Here is a 13,600-nt window from a genome sequence, read left to right on the forward strand (position 1 = left end):
ATACCAAACAGAACGAAATTTCAATGTACCATTTGTAATTCGGCACTATGAGAAAATTGGTCAGGGGTCTGAATACTTTTGCAAGCCACTGTGTGTGTGTGTGTGTGTGTGTGTGTGTGTGTGTGTGTGTGTGTATATATATATATATATAAAATATATATATATATATATTTCTTGTCTTTAATTAAGAGACAACACCGGTTGTTTGTCCACATGCATAACTATATCCTGCATTCCAAATCTAACCATAATTGAAGCACTCAGCCCCAGGTAAATCTGATTTGTCTTATTCTGTAACTATAATTTCATTACTGTTTCCTTATTGCTGTCAATGTATTTAACAATAAATATAGGAAATGTACCATATGTCATATGTTTTCTGCATATCCCTTGTAATTATTTTCTTATGCCAGGCTAAACCTTTGAAAGACTGTCAGCAAAGCTGAATTTTTATCCAGAATCAAAGGTATCTTGATCTTTGAAGCCATGTTTTACTGCCCATAACATTATGTTCTAATCTGCTACATCATTTGCAAACCTTGAGTGAAAGCAACACAAAAGTGTTAGCTTATATTTGATTCGAAGACCCATTTCTGACATGCATTTCTGCTTCTAAATAATAAATATGAACTATGTTCAATTAATCTGTGATATAGAGGAGACTGGGCAACCCCACACACCTCAAGTGGGTGCCTTACCTACTATGCCAAAGAGCCGGGCTCCTCTGCATTCGTGATTATAGAGCTTTTAACTTCATCCTGCTCACAGGGGACAGATCCCATAATGGCAGTGCATCACACAACACTGTCTGCTAGGCAGGCTTTTTCACTTGTTATACAGTTGAGAATTTAAATGATGGCCATTGGGATGCTATTATAATACCAGTACTTTCCTAGCAAAACCATTCGCAGATCAGTCATACCATACCAGTTGATTGATGCAGTACAGCAATGGCTTGCCACTGTGAACTGGTTTATTCTATTGCGATTCCAAAATATGAAATTTTTGCTACTGTCGGTGAAGCATCATGCATGGGTTTGCAGTAATAAAGCCGGCACTCAATTCAATGTGACTCGTTCTACTTCACTGCCCTCAAATGTGCTTTTTCTTGCAAATGGTTCTCTGGAGACAGAGAGAGAAGGACAGTGTGGGGATTCTAGATTAACTGCCTTTCTTTGAAAATGCATCCGCAAAATTGGGCTCAGAGTAAAAAGCGAATCTGCCTTCATATAAAAACCATGCCCATTAGCTACTAACCTGTTCTCTATCAAAGGATGTTTTGTAATTATTTAAAAAATATATATTTTGTGAGACAATATGTTGACAAAGAGAAATTTTTGACCAGACTAGTTTTATTTGAACCCGTATAGGAGTGAAAAACAAAGCCCCCCCTCCTGGTGACACTGGGACTCATCCTTTATCTCTCACTCGCTGGAGGCCTACAGACAAGTTAATGCCAATTTAATGTTCATTTGCCATTTTGTTTTAGTGTCAGTGTCACATTAATTAAAGGAAAGAGATCACAATTAAGCAGAACCTCGACTAATGCAGTCAAATGTGCTTTGTTCAGATATGGCTATTCAAATGAACAAATCAATGAAAATGAATGTTCCGTTTGCTAACTGCAAGTATAGGTGAAAGGAGTACACTTCTCGGAGCAATACGTATAAATGAATTAAAAGGGACAAGTTTGGTTTTACCTTTAGCTATTTAGTGGCATTTTTTTATTTATATTTATGGCAGATTTTTATTTTCAAACCAATTTACACACACAAGGGCAGATTCATCAAGTAACAAACATCTAAGAAGGTTAACTTGAGGATTCAATGTTGTGTCTACATTGATAGCACCAATCGAGGAAGGCTCTACTGTGGGGTAGTAGATTGCGACTAAAGTAATGCGTCCTGAGCCAAAGGCAAGGACACTAACGAAAATCAAGGTCAACTACCACACAGTAGAGCCTTCGTCGAGAGGGCACTATCACTATTAAAAAAACATTTTTCTAATTGTTTTCTTTAAAAAAAAAAAAAAAAAACACTTTAAAAACTAGATTTATCTTGAACTTGTAATGATAAGTTGTGTACTATTCCGCTAAAAATAGTCCCAAAAATGTTCATGAAGGATCATATACATAATTAGAGAATAAAAACAAATAACATTAGTAAACAAATAACATTTTACTGTCAAGTGCTGTCCATGTTCCAGTTTATTGTGAATGAAAAATGCTGTCTCAACTCCTGTCGAGCTGACAGGCTCCAATTGGCTGATTTAGCAGTTGTGCGAACAGGACTGCATGTGTTTGTTAGTTCAATGTAGTGATTGGCTGTGTTTGTGGATAACAAAATGCATTTGAACCAACTGTGTCTTTGTTTAGTATTTGCTGTTCAATAGAGCTTTCATTACAGCATTACTTGCACTGATTGATTTTTATCAAATAGAATCCCACTAGATCTGGAAGCTGATTGGCTGATGGTACCGAATTGTTTATAAGTTGTTTTTATTTACTGTACGTTGCATATATTACTTTCGACTTGCTTATTCACTCTTCCATATCCAAAAGCTTTCATGTCCTATTAATGAGAAAAGCATGCTGTAACGACATTGAAAATGCCAAAACTGGCTGTTCTTAACAACAACAGTATTATTGCTGCTGTTCATCAGACTAGTCGGCCCACCGCTGATATTGTTCAAACCTGAAGATCCAAAGATCGTTGTGCAGCTACCAACACCAAAAATAAGGTACAAAACCCTGATCCACAAGAAGATGGGAACTTGAAGGATATACAGATGTTTGCCAAGACAGGTTTATATGCCTTGACAAGATGCAAAGAACGGGTGCTGTTGTGTGCAAGGGTACTAATTTACAATGGATAATCTAACTGTTCAGGTCAAAAGCTACAGTGAGAACTCTGGGATAAGATGCAGCTCTGAAGGTGTGTACCTGTGGCTGGACCAGCGGGGTCTGAAGAATCATCGAGGGAGAAGGGGCAAGGGCCTTGCATTGATCATTAATCCTTATGAAGCCAGTCATCGGGCGCAATAAGGGGTCCTTGGCGGTCGTCCAACAGCAGGAGGTTCAGCTGCAGGTTCAATGAGAGTCCACAAAAACACAGCGATTCAGGGAATTCAACTTAAGACTTTTATAACATCTCATGAGATATATAACTTGGTTCCCTTCTGCAGCAGTATAGACACATATAGACAATTCAGTAGAAGTTTGTTTTTTTGTAAAAATCCAATAATAGCAATACATTGTTATTCCATTCACCTGTAAATACCTGTAAATAGGTAGCGAGACTGGTAACAAGTACCAGCTATCACCTTTTAAATTGGAAAGACATGTACAGCATATGATCTTATTAATAACAGTGATGTGTTCAGTTATAATGTACTCATTTACAATACATAAATAATACAATAGAAAGATTATTATCAGGTTCCGACTGAGTGGTTTCAACAGGTCGGCTGTTGTCCAGCACAGACAACATGCTAACCTTATTAAAGTGAATTAGCCTTTAATGCCTCTATTACATCAACAAGAGCAATGCCAGGGTAGCTTTATGAGCGTATCCCTGGAAACCAGAATACCAAAACTCTCTTTCTCTGAGGATGCTTCACGCAGCGCATTACAACATCCCGCCAATAATTAAAGCAAATGGTAATCACAAACTGGAATATGGAAAATGGAATCTGCTATGGTCCATAATGGAGGTTCTGACAATGTGGAGAGCATTAGGGGTGTACAGAAAACTCATTACTTCTATTCGTACTTAAGAACATAAGAACATAAGAAAGTTTACAAACGAGAGGAGGCCATTCGGCCCATCTTGCTCGTTTGGTTGTTAGTAGCTTATTGATCCCCAAATCTCATCAAGCAGCTTCTTGAAGGATCCCAGGGTGTCAGCTTCAACAACATTACTGGGGAGTTGATTCCAGACCCTCACAATTCTCTGTGTAAAAAAGTGCCTCCTATTTTCTGTTCTGAATGCCCCTTTGTCTAATCTCTATTTGTGACCCCTGGTCCTTGTTTCTTTTTTCAGGCTGAAAAAGTCCCATGGGTCGACACTGTCACTTCATTTAATCTGCAGGTATCCAATCATAACGTGTTGATTTCAAAACAAAAAAAGCTGTCTTCCTCCCGCTTCAAATTGAATAGTGTCGTACTGGTGTACTGAAGCCCCTGAACAGTCAATTTACAGCCTCTGCACAGGTATGGCAGTAAAATGTCAACGCCCCAGATGAGAGGAAAATCATCTTTTAAAACACTTATTGCCGAAGTTAATTGCCATTGATGGGTACTCAATTGGAAATGTGAGGGAGACTGCTTTTTTGTTTTGAAATCAAGAAAATGTGAATGGATTTATTAGATATATAATTCTGCACACCCCTAAAGAATCTGAAATTCCTGTCTTGAATATGAACAAACACAGCTTTAAGCCTCAAATAATAATTACCTTGGAAAAGCAGCAGTTAGCGCCTCAAGGTTTTTGTTAAAGAGATTTGTCTGTATCAAGTAATAAGCCTGACGGGCTCTTGGATAATAGCTGCAGGAAAGGAGAGCAGGGAAATGTGGCTGCAGCTTTGGAAAAGTCAAATTAGAACGCAGGTTTGCCTTTGGAAGTTGTTCCCTGCTGTGGCATTTGTTTATGAGAATAATTAGTGGAGCACTGCTGGGAAACAACTGTGTAGTCATGTCTACGCCACATATTGATTTATTGAAACTAGAAATCCAATTAACTAATTCCATAAATTCTGAACAGGTTCCAATTCCTAGGTGTACACCCTTTGCAGACAACTCAAAACCATTACACAGGACGGGGGAAACAGTAATACAAATGTACAAAGTTTAATCTATTTACATCAATGATAAAAAACACCATGCAATTAAAGGGTCAAACTTAAACATCACATAAAAACTGCATAAAAGCATAGCTGCAGCTTTCAGTTGTCAGTCCCGTCTCTGGCTCTTGGTTTCCTATACTTCAGATCACGTGCAGTCCAAGTAGGCCGCAGCTACCGCCAGGTTATCAAAGAAAAACAAAAAGAAAACAAAAGAATAATAATATCTTGGGTCTAATACAGCTCTTTCAAGGAGTAATCAAAACATAGCAGCAAAGAACCAACTTTGGAAATCAATCCAATCAATTTATTAAAACTATACAGTGAAAAATAATAAAAAGTGGTATGGTTAAACCACGCCAACAGTAACGCTATTACAATTGTTCAGAACCTACATAAACTACACAGCTTCTACAGTCATTCCTTCAGCATACAATACAAAGCACGTTATATAAGTATATACACTGAGAATACAAAAGATTAGGAACACCTTCCTAATGTTGAGTTGCACCCCCTTTTGCCCTCAGAACAGCCTCAATTCTTCGGGGCATGGACTCTACTAGGTGTCAAAAGTGTTCCACAGGGATGCTGGCCTATGTTGACACCAATGCTTCTCACAGTTGTGTCAAGTTGACTAGTAGTGAATCTCTACTCCGAATAGCTCATTCCATCTCATCCCACAGATGCTCAATTGGATTGAGATCTGGTGACTGGGCAGGCCAATGCAGTAAGCTGAATTCACTGTCATGTTTGTGGAACCATTCCTGGAGAATCCTAGCCTTGTGGCGTGGGGCATTATCCTGCTGAAAATACACTGCTACCATGAAGGGATGCACCTGATTGGCAATGATGTTCAGATATTCTATGGCATTCAAACGTTGCTTCACTTTTATCAAGGGGCCCAATGTGTGCCATGAAAACACACCCCACACCATTACCACCAGCCTGCAATGTTGACACATGGCATGATGGATGCATGTACTCATGTGGTTTTCTCCATACCCTAGTCCTCCCATCAGAGTGAAACAGCAGGAACCGGGATTCATCAGACCAGGCATGTTTTTCCAATCCTCCAGTGCCCAGTGTTTTTGTTCCTTAGCCCACTGCAACCACAGTTTCTTATATTTTGTGAAAGAAGTGGAACTCTGTTAGGTCATTGGTTGCCATACCCCATTCATGTCAAGGTACGACGAGTTGTGCATTCTTTTATGGGTCTTTCGGCACCAATGTTGTACTGGACTGTCAGTTGACTAACTGTAGCCCGTCTGTTGCTCTACACAATTCGTATCTGGATGTCCTTTGTGTGGTGAACCATCAGGAAACTGCTGAGCGTGAAAAACCCAGCAGCGTTGCAGTTCTTGGCACACTAAAACCAGCACGCCTGGCACCTACCCATTTACCCTCTGAATGGCACACATACACAAACTATGTTAAGGCTTAAAAATGTGTCTTTAACCTGTCTCCCCTACAATGACTGAACTGGATTTAACAGGTTACATCAATAAGGGATCATAGCTTTCAACTGGATTCACCTTGTCTGTCTATTTCATGCAGGTGTTCCTAATGTTTTGTACACTCAGTGTATATCTCTAGAAATGGAAAAAAAAACAAGATAAATAAAACTGTGGAGATACAAAAGAAAGACGAAATAAAATAGAACTTAGCTTTTGAGGTTGTCCTTTCTCTTTTACGTCTGGTTTACATCTTTATTTTTCCCCTCTCTTTTCACTCCAGTTCCTACATTTAAAAAGGGCTGAAGGAGGATCTACAAAACTAAAAGAACCAATCCTGTCGGGGCAGTGCAAATTCCTCAATCAACCAGTCACTCCATTCACCTTTCAACACTGTCTAGAGGAAGCTGGCTCCCACTCTCTTGTCCTGGGGTGAAACAAAGTCTGCAATATTTAGTTCCATTATGCTTGCAGCGAATGCAATCTTACAGGGACGCTCTCCTCCCAAATTGCAGTGAACTGTAAATCAAAATCTCGTGCCCAACTGAAATTACATACAAACATGCAATGTGTCAATAATATGCAATAAAAAAAGAAAACCATAAGTGAATACTTAAATACAACCAAAACTAAAAATAATAAATACAACACTCAAAATCTTAAAATAAAACACAGTTGATAAAGCCAAAGAATACAGTGCACAGTAGTCACACATGTGACTGTGACAAAGTGCCTGCCCCTGTGTCTATTTTTTTCTGTTATATGTTGCATGTGGTGTGTTAAATGTTGGTGTATAGGCATTGGTACATGGGATATAAACGGGTCTGTATTTCACGTGTGTTTAAAAATGTATAATTGTATTTAGGCACGGCATTGTACATCACTTCACGTGCATTTAAATTAGTTAATATGTGAGCACGAGGTTGCACATAATTAATTCACGTGCTGGGATTCAAGTAAATTAATTGGTAATTGAATCCCAGCACAACAGTATATATATAGATGCATGTTTTACTCACCAGGGGGTTGGGTGTTCCGTGAGTAGGGAACGGGAGAGAGGAGGAGGAGGAGGAATAGAGTTGGATATCAATTGCTATTGCGTGCTGGTGGGACCAGCACGATACTTGTTTATTTGAAACTCACCGTGTTTGTTTGTGTATCGATCTGCTCACCGTTTGTTTAGTATAGTCCGTTTTGTGTGTCTATTTATTTTGGCGTAACTCAGAGACCCATTCTTTGTTACAGTTTAAAGTTAGACAGTGTCTAACCAAGGGACTTTTTCGACCTGAAAAAAGAAACAAGGACCAGGGGTCACAAATGGAGATTAGACAGAGGGGCATTCAGAACAGAAAACAGGAGGCACTTTTATACACAGAACATTGTGAGGGTCTGGAATCAACTCCCCAGTAATGTTGTTGAAGCTGACACCCTGGGATCCTTCAGAAGCTGCTTGATGAGATTTTGGGATCAATAAGCTACTAACAACCAAACGAGCAAGATGGGCTGAATGGCTTCCTGTCGTTTGTAAACTTTCTTATGTTCGTATGTTCTTATGACTATTAGTATGACATAAATATTATAACTATTGGACTTCAGAATTTGATCTAAACTTGCTGGCATTGTGTAGTTGCTGTATATCCTCATGGGTGTGGATACAGTTGCTGATCCTTATGGTGGCCCTTGTGCCACAGGCTGAATTAGATTAAATCCACAGAAAGAAGTAATTTAAAAGGGTGGGGGCAATCTCGCCCTCCAGGTGAAATGACAAAGCAAGAGCAACAATAACTGGTGGCATGGCTTGCCAACATTGATTTAACAACACGTTGTACTAGATAGCATGCTTTAAATGAAAAACTCTTTTGTATAACATGTGTTTCTTAATCGACAGGTTCAGTTTATGGAAATAAGGGTATTGATAACAATACAAGGCCAATGAAAATGACAACATGGGGCGTGTTCTTAAACCATATTATTCTTGTGTGCAATTTACAGCTTTTTATAAAGGATACAAACTAAAACCAAACAACTTAGTCTTTTAATTTAACATCTAGCACTCTCAAGCTGTTTTTCTTTTTTTTTTTTTTTTTTTTTTTATAACATTAACGTGAAACAGGAGTAAATTTTCCACTAGCATGCAATGCTTTAAACATAGAGTAATGAAGATTAGGGGGGACTTGAGTCCAGTCTTCAAACTGAACCCAGTACTTAACCACTACTTTATGTGCAGCACATAAACCAGTGCTATAACAGTAAGTAGAGTTGGAAATGAAGTAGAGTAGGAATGAGGACAGAGGGTAGAGGACACTTTTTTACACAGGGAGTGGTGAGGGTATAGATGGGAGACTGAGGATAGAGGGCAGGGAACACTTCTATACACAAAAAGTGGTGAGGGTGTGGAATGGGAGACTGCGGATAGAGGACACTTCTTTATAAAGAGAGTGGTGGGGGTGTGGAATGCGGGACTGAGGACAGAGGGCAGGGAACACTTCTTTACACAGAGTGGTGAGGGTGTGGAATTGGGAACTGAGGACAGAGGATAGAGGACACTTCTTTACACAGAGAGTGGTGGGGGTGTGGAATGGAGACTGAGGACAGAGGGCAGAGGGCAGAGACCACTTCTTTACACACAGAATGGTGAGGGTATGGGTGGGAGACTGAGGACAGAGGGTAGAGGACACATTTTTAGACAAAGAGTGGAGAGGGTATGGATGGAATGGATTACCAAGCCATGTTGTTGGTGCTGAATCACTGGCATCATTTCAGACCAATCTTGACAAAGCTTTGAGATCAATCTGCAATTAGGAACTGGACAAGCTTAGACAACCTGACTGGTTGTTTTTCTTAAGACTTCACTTATTCTGACTTACATTTCAGCTAGAAATAAAAAAAGGATGATACAATTTTGTATTAAGTGCTTCTACAGAGATATTCCCCAAATAGAAGCTAGCAGCATGAAGTCACTGTTAATTTTAATAAGAACTAAAGGTTGTTTTGAATTGAAAATCCTGAATTCAAATTATGCATTTTACCGTACATTAAGTTTCTTATGATAAGGCATGAGCTAGATAATATGAAGCATATTTCTCTGCTTCTCTGTATTATAAGACAGAATTAGCATTAAAAGCTATGTGTCTCAAAATAAGCTTCTGTAATGACAAAGAAAATGAAGATAACATTCCATTCAATATAAATATATACTGCCCAGTACTGTACAATGATAATACACAGAAATGCATTATTAAAACACAATCTCCCAGGGAACCAAAATACAAAAGTGGTTCCGTCCCCACCCAAGCTAAGAGTCCCCACAAAGTCCATTAGCACACAGGAGCTCCAACACAGCGCACAACCCCCCCACAAACAAACAAACCACAAAAGAGCGAAAGCAGCACTTAACTTTGTGATGGGAAGCAATCCATCATCTCTCAAGTAATAATGATAAAACAATTCCAGTAATCTGTCGTGCATCCCCCCATCACATATCTGCCCTAACCATTTATCAGCCATGAACAAGCTCTTCAGCACAGTGTGTGAGTGAGAGTGAGTGAGTGAGACAGAATCAGAATCAGGGTTGGATACCGAAGAATGAATAAGCAAGTTGAAACCGCTGACAGCGAGGAGAGAAGCCAGAGTTCGTTTATTATTGAACAAAGAAGACTAGTTCAGAGACTGTAGATCTCACCAAAGTTTTCGTACACTGTGTTGTATGTACTCCGTACGCTACCATTGCCAGTAGTACCATATGAGCTGCTCATTGTGTTGATATGTAATAAATCCTGTTCGTAAATAATACAATAATAATGTGCGAAGTAATAAAAAAAGCAAATAGAAACAACCACACCTCCAGTCTATTCATAACTCTAAACATGGTGGAACTTGACTCTTGACACTCAAAAGATAATATCCACAAATTTTGGAAGGTTCTTCCAAACTAGAGACTCTCCCACACGGTGTGGTTTGGGATTTCAGAACAGCGTCTTACAGACTAACTACAATTAAGTCCCATTCCAGGGATGGGTAGGGGGGAGGGGGGAGGGGGAGGGGGGGGGGCCCCCGCGTTGCAAAGTTTGTTGTTCTTGTTGTAATACAATGTAAACCTATTCAATCTACTATTAATGTAAAATAAAATAAAAAAATACATTTTTTAAATTAAATTAATTGAATCATCAAAGTTAAAGTGTGCTAGGGACTTCCTCTATAGTCGATATATTATTTTTATCCTGATATTGATGTAATACAACCACCTGAAATATCTGTGAATCAGATAGTTTGGCTTGTATCAGACTGACATGAGCCACATTAATATTAATTGTGTAAGCGAGGTAGCCTCTAACACAGAAACGTTATAAACTGCAAGCAAAATGTGAAAAATTCAACAATGAAGAAAACAACGCTGCACAGAAAACCTTTACAGATATTCAAATAATAAGCAATACCTAACAGCCATCGATGAGACACATCATATTCATCAAATATCCTTGATGTACCCAGTCCTTGGCAATTATAAATAGTGAGTCTCTCAGAGGCACAGTGGGCAGTATAAACAGATATTGTGCTCACCATAACTATGGACGTTTAGCATTTTCCATGTAAATGAGACAACATGGGACTCAGTAATTAAACCAATACATTTTCCTTATACGCAACCAATAAAAGTCATGGATAAAAAACCTGTGAGATACCATAACTGTAACTTTATGTTGACTTTTCTAATGCAAAAGTGGTATTTAAAAGTTTGCATGGATTATGTACTCCACCCTTAAAGGAATTCATGAAAAAGCTCTCTGAAGATACTAATAGGCTCCCAAGGAAAGCTGTGTGTGGGAATTGTAGAGTGGAAAGGCGCAGAACAGCATTCACCAACACAGGTCTCTCTATAAGAAGTACTTTATTCTGGAACTCACTTCCTCCAGAAATTAAGGTTTTAAGGGATTTTATAATGTTTTGTAACAAAATTAAGGCTTGGTTGAAACATTATTAATTATGCAATCATTAATTTATTCAGGATGTATTTGAATTTGAATTGTGTATATTGGATATTTATATTCAGTCAGAGGTTATTGTTAAAGTTTAAAGGATGGATATTTATTACAGTTGTCATCAATGTCTGCCTGGAGACTGTCAATGAAAATTAGCCTACTAGCTAAACTGAAATGCACTGCATCTTGTGTCATGTAAGTGATACTTACGTTATAATTGTATGTGTCCCTGATAAATAAATACAATAAACAAACAAACAAACACTGTAAACATGTATCTGTAGCTATACTGTTTAATTATTTTTACTATATATTATCAAAAATAATGTATAGGTTACTGTAAGATACACACTTCTTCCACCCCACTCAAAAAGATCATGTACTGTACCTTCATTTACTCACAGTATCAGACATACATAATCACAGCTGTAGTCTCATATAGAAGCTGAAGTGAGACATGTTCTCAAGGGGTATCCAGCATTCTTCATCCTTCTCTAGTCAGAGATACTGCCCTGGTTTCATTGAACACTGAAGAACATGTTCTCAAGGGGTATCCAGCATTTCTCATCCTTCTCTAGTCAGAGATACTGCCCTGAGTTCCCACGTGGGTGCATTGATTTGATAAATAAATCAAAGTCTTAAAATTCTTCAGAGGTTTTCATTTATTCCAATCCAAATAAACTTGTCCCCGCCCTGTAAGTGGCCCTGGGGATGAGTGCACAGCTAATGTTAAACAAAGAGATCATGGTCAATGCTGAAAACTTAGGACAAAGGTTAAGCTTAGGGGTGACCATTAAAGTAACTGTATATAACAAAATAATTCCTCCTCCATTCATTATATACCGTATGTCTCAAATGTGCAGTTTTGAAAGAAACACATGTTATTTTAAAAGCATAACAACTTGTTCTACTCTCTAATACTATCTGCAAGCCTTTCTTTCAGATAGTATTAGACTGGCTACGTTGAAAGTGTACTGTGACAGGATACCAGACCAGGAAATACACAGGTAACCAAGCAGTGTGGGGTGAGTGGCCAATGTGCTCATTTTTATTAAATAAAAACAACAAACACAAAACCCAAAGCAAAAAGGCACGATGGCCAAACAAACAAAATAGAAAATGGAAAATAAAACAAATCCCATGCTGGTTCAATTGCCTGTCTTTGTGATGGATCTCGCGCTCACTCTCCATCTCCCTTCAACCTTTTTTTCCCCCGACTGAGAGGTTGCTGCATCTTTTATAGGTGTGCTTGAGCTTGATTGCTTGTCAATCATTCAGTCTAGCTCAGGCATATCCTACACGCGTATTCCTTTGGCAGGGGAGGCAATCAACCCTTCCCTAGCAACCCAAAACAACAGCACGAATAAAATACATTAAACAATAACAATAATAATAATACTACAACAATCACCCAAATACCCAAATAAACATAGGGGCGGGGTGTACCCCATCACATGTCCCCACAACTTCAACTGCTTCTTTCCTCTCTTTAACCATCAATAGTTGAAGACTTAAAGATTTAAATAATGTATATGTTCAAACTCACCTTAATAAAACTCATGTTGGTTTATAGGGTTACGCTGTTGTTCTATGCATATCTTTCTAAAGTCAATGCGTGATGTTTTTTTTTTTTTTTAATTCATGAAGGTGCAGCTTACACACAGACCTTTATAAATTAATACATTTTTAATTTATTAATTTGATGTTTATTGCATTCATTAATAATTTCCTAAAATGCTTACAAAGATTTCCTTTTTGTCTGATTTCCACACTGTGCATTAGAAATAGTGTTTTTTTTTAAATGTAATTATTGCAATATTCGGTTATTTTTCTGAAAAAGGAACCATTAAAGGTTATTGAAAAATGTCAGATTACAGTAATGCATTCAAGTAATGTTACTCCCTAACAGTGAACCAGTGTATGACAAATCTTCTTAGAGTTGTATATTCTTACATAGTGCATGTTCAACAAAAACAGGCATATTTTATAATGCTTTTCAAGAAACCTTTAGCGGGTGCTTTACTCTTTGTGTGAGTGCTTTTGATCCATCACTGTTCTTCTGTGCACAGGAGGCTCTGAGCACAATGAAAAGTCCTTACAAGGACACCATGCCTTCCTCTCCTCTGTCCAACAGTACTCTGCATCAGAAACCAGAACAAACACAGTTCAGAGACAACATGGGACATTATTGATTATAATACAGGCATCAAACCATTAACCTTGCCAAGGTAATTAACAAAGTCGTTCCATAACTCGTACACTGTGCAATTCCATTAGCTACTTAGGTCTCACATGTGCAATATTGAAAGAAACAGATGTTATAACAAACTG

Source organism: Polyodon spathula, chromosome 22 (assembly GCF_017654505.1).
Source record: "Polyodon spathula isolate WHYD16114869_AA chromosome 22, ASM1765450v1, whole genome shotgun sequence".
NCBI lineage: Eukaryota > Metazoa > Chordata > Actinopteri > Acipenseriformes > Polyodontidae > Polyodon > Polyodon spathula.